The sequence below is a fragment of the Arachis hypogaea genome, chromosome 16 (genome assembly GCF_003086295.3).
Source record: "Arachis hypogaea cultivar Tifrunner chromosome 16, arahy.Tifrunner.gnm2.J5K5, whole genome shotgun sequence".
Classification (NCBI taxonomy): Eukaryota; Viridiplantae; Streptophyta; class Magnoliopsida; order Fabales; family Fabaceae; genus Arachis; species Arachis hypogaea.
In genome coordinates this window covers 47,684,546-47,688,990 of record NC_092051.1, presented here as the reverse complement: position 1 = coordinate 47,688,990, position 4,445 = coordinate 47,684,546, and the positions used below count along the sequence as shown (strand labels likewise).

General features: G+C 39.4%; 1 non-coding gene across 1 annotated transcript; it reads left to right on the top strand.

Moving 5' to 3' along the window:
* Positions 1 to 3,449: 3,449 nt before the first annotated feature.
* On the top strand, positions 3,450 to 3,557 carry LOC112761317 (small nucleolar RNA R71). Its single transcript, XR_003181717.1, has one exon. It is a non-coding gene; the product is annotated as a small nucleolar RNA R71 (small nucleolar RNA).
* Positions 3,558 to 4,445: the final 888 nt, after the last annotated feature.

Sequence of the window (4,445 nt, the reverse complement as noted above, 5' to 3'; positions counted from 1 at the left end):
GGATCCTTTTTATTTACCCTTGCCTTTTGGTTTTAAGGGTTATTGGCTTTTTGCTCTTGCCTTTTGGTTTTAAGAGCTTTTGGCTTTTTCTGCTTGCTTTTTCTTTTTCTTTCTATTTTTTTCGCCTTTTTTTTCTCTTTTTTTTTCTGCAAGCATTGTATTCACTGCTTTTTCTTGCTTCAAGAATCATTTTTTATGATTTTTCAGATTATCAAATAACATGTCTCCTTGTCATCATTCTTTCAAGTGCCAACATATTTAACATTCTTAAACAACAACTTCAAAAGACATATGCACTGTTCAAGCATTCATTCAGAAAACAAAAAGTATTGTCACCACATCAATATAATTAAACTAAGTTCAAGGATAAATTTGAAACTCATGTACTTCTTGTTCTTTTGAATTAAAAACATTTTTTATTTAAGAGAGGTGATGGATTCCTATTCACTACTTTAAGGCATAGACACTTAGACACTAATGATCATGTAATAAAGACACAAACATAGATAAACATTTAACATAAGAAAATGAAAAACAGAAAATTTAAGAACAAGGAATGAGTCCACCTTAGTGATGGTGGCGTTTCCTTCTTGAGGAACCAATGATGTCCTTGAGCTCTTCTATGTCTCTTCCTTGTCTTTGTTGCTCCTCCCTCATAGCTCTTTGATCTTCTCTAATTTCATAGAGGATGATGGAGTGATCTTGATGTTCCACCTTTAGTTGTCTCATGTTGTGTGGAGGAAAATGTATCCCCTGAGGTATCTCAGGGATCTCTTGATTTGCAGTCAAATGTTCTACCACTGAGCTATAAACCCTTGAGATGAATCTTTCCATCTCCCATGACTTGAAGGTGGAAGCCTTTGTCTTCCCTTTCCCTTTTCTAGAGGTTTCTCTGGCCTTAGGTGCCATCAATGGTTATGGAAAAATAAAAAAAAGCTATGCTTTTACCACACCAAACTTAGAATGTTGCTCGCCCTCGAGCAAAAGAAGAAAGAATTGAAGAAGAAGAAGAAGATATGGAGGAGATGAAGGGATGTGTGTATTCGGCTATATGGGTGGGCTTGGGTGGAAAAGAGATTTTGAATTTTGAAGGTAGGTGGGGTGTATGGATGTGAGTGGTGAATGAAAAACAGAAGGGATGACTGTGAATAGAGAGAGAGAGAGAGAGAGAGAGAGGGTGATATAGGATTATGAGGAGGGAAGGTGAGTGGAGGTATGTGGGGATCCTGTGGGGTCCACAGATCCTGAGGTGTCAAGGATTTATATCCCTGTACCAATTAGGCATGTAAAATGCCTTTGCATGCATTTTTGGCGTTTAGACACCGAAGAGATGCCTGTTCTGGGCGTTCAACGCCCATATGCAGCATATTTCTAGCGTTGAACGCCAGCTTCATGCTTGTTTCTGGCGTTCAGCGCCAGCTTTCCTCAGTGTGCATTCCTGGCGTCTGAATGCCAGGATGCTACCTGTTTTCGGCGTTCAACGCCAGATCCATGCTCTGTTCTGGCGTTGAACGCCAGCCATATGCTCCTTACTAGCGTTTAAACGCCAGTAAACTCTTCCTCTAGGGTGTGATTTTTCTTCTGCTGTTTTTGATTCTGTTTTTGATTTTTCTATTTATTTTGTGACTCTACATGATCATGAACCTAATAAAACATGAAAGAAAAATAAAAATAAAATTAGATCAATAAAGATTGGGTTGCCTCCCAACAAGCGCTTCTTTAATGTCAATAGCTTGACAGTGGGCTCTCATGGTGCCACACAGGTGATCAGGTCAATTTTATAGACTCCCAACACCAAACTTAGAGTTTGGATATGGGAGTTCAACACCAAACTTAGAGTTTGGCTGAGGCCTCCCAACACCAAACTTAGAGTTTGACTGTGGGGGCTCTGGTTGACTCTGTTTTGAGAGAAGCTTACTGTGCCTCTTTTCCATGTTTACAGAAAAGTGACCTTGAGTTTTAAACACAAGGGAGTTCTCATTCAATTGAAGGACTAATTCACCTCTGTCTACATCAATTACAGCTCTTGCTGTGGCTAGGAAGGGTCTTCCAAGAATGATGGATTCATCCTCATCCTTCCCAGTATCCAGGATTATGAAATCAGCAGGGATGTAAAGGCCTGCAACCTTTACTAACACGTCATCTACTTGTCCATAAGCCTATTTTCTTGAGTTGTCTGCCATCTCTCATGAGATTTTAGCAGCTTGCACCTCAAAGATTCCCAGTTTCTCCATTACAGAGAGTGGCATGAGGTTTATTCCTGACCCAAGGTCACATAGAGCCTTCTCAAAGGTTATGGTGCCTATGGTACAAAGTATTAGGAACTTTCCAGGATCCTATTTCTTCTGAGGCAATCTCAGTTGATCCAATGCATTTAGTTCATTGGTGAGCAGGGGAGGTTTATCTCCCCAAGTTTTATTACCGAATAAATTGGCATTCAGCTTCATGATTGCACCAAGGAACTTGGCAACTTGCTCTTCAGTAACATCATCATTCTCTTCAGAAGAGGAATACTCATCAGAGCTCATAAATGGCATAAGGAGGTTCAATGGAATCTCTATGGTCTCTAGATGAGTCTCAGATTCCTTTGGTTCCTCAGAGGGGAACTCCTTATTGATCACTGGACGTCCTAGGAGGTCTTCCTCCTTGGGATTCACGTCCTCCCCTTCCTCCTTGGATTCGGCCATGATGGTTATATCAATGGCCTTGCACTCTCCTTTTGGATTTTCTTCTGTATTGCTTGGGAGAGTACTAGGAGGGATTTCAGTGATCCTTTTACTCAGCTGGCCCACTTGTGCCTCCAAATTTCTAATTGAGGATCTTGTTTCATTCATGAAACTTACAGTGGCCTTGGACAGATCAGAGACTAAATTTGCTAAATTAGAGGTATTTTGTTCAGAGTTCTCTGTCTGTTGCTGAGTGGATGATGGAAAAGGCTTGCTATTGCTAAACCTGTTTCTTCCACCATTATTAAAGCCTTGTTGAGGCTTTTGTTGATCCTTCCATGAGAAATTTGGGTGATTTCTCCATGAGGGGTTATAGGTGTTTCCATAGGGTTCACCCATGTAATTTACCTCTGCTATTGCAGGGTTCTCAGGATCATAAGCTTCTTCTTCAAAAGATGTCTCTTGAGTACTGTTGGATGCAGCTTGCATTCCATTCAAACTCTGAGAAATCATATTGACTTGCTGAGTCAATATTTTATTCTGAGCCAATATGGCATTCAGAGTATCAATTTCAAGAACTCCCTTCTTCTTAGGCGTCCCATTACTCACAGGATTCCTCTCAGAAGTGTACATAAACTGGTTGTTAGCAACCATGTCAATGAGTTCTTGAGCTTATGCAGGTGTTTTCTTTAGGTGAATGGATCCACCTGCAGAAGTATCCAATGACATCTTAGCTAATTCAGACAGACCATCATAGAATATGTCCAGGATGGTCCATTCTGAAAGCATGTCAGAAGGACACTTTTTGGTCAGTTACTTATATCTCTCCCAAGCTTCATAGAGGGATTCACCTTCCTTTTGTCTGAAGGTTTGAACATCCACTCTAAGCTTACTAAGCTTTTGAGGAGGAAAGAACTTGGCTAAGAAAGCCGTGACCAGCTTAACCCAAGAGTTCAGGCTATCCTTGGGTTGAGAGTCCAACCACACTCTAGCTCTGTCTCTTACAGCAAAAGGGAAAAGCATGAGCCTGTAGACTTCAGGATCTACTCCATTAGTCTTAACAGTATCACATATCTGCAAGAATTCAGTTAAGAACTGAAAAGGATCTTCAGATGGAAGTCCATGAAACTTGCAGTTTTGTTGCATCAGAGAAACTAATTGAGGTTTAAGCTCAAAGTTGTTTGCTCCAATGGTAGAAATTGAGATGCTTCTTCTATATAAATTGGAATTAGGTGCAGTAAAGTCACCAAGCATCCTCCTTGCATTATTATTATTTTCGGCTGCCATATCCTCTTCTTGTTCGAAAATTCCTGTAAGGTTGTCTCTGGATTGTTGTATTTTAGCTTCTCTTAGTTTCCTTTTCAGAGTCCTTTCAGGTTCAGGATCTGCTTCAACAAGAATGTTCTTGTCCTTGCTCCTGCTCATATAAAAAAGAAGGAACAGAAAAATAATAATAGGGATCCTTTTTACCCAGGTATAGAGATTCCCTTGTTGTTAGTAGAAGAAGAAAAGGGAATAAGAGTGAAGAAGAATGGATAATCCAAACACAAGGGTGAGGATAGCAGATATATGAGATGAAGAGAAGTGTTAGTACATAAATAAATAAATAGAAGAAGATGAGGGAGAGAGAAGTTTTCGAAAATAATTTTGAAAAAGAGTTAATGATTTTCGAAAATTAAAGGAGAATTGAAATTAAAATTAAAATTTAAACAATTAATTAATTAAAAAGAATTTTTGAAAAAGAGGGAGGTATTTTCGAAAATTAGAGAGGGATAGTTA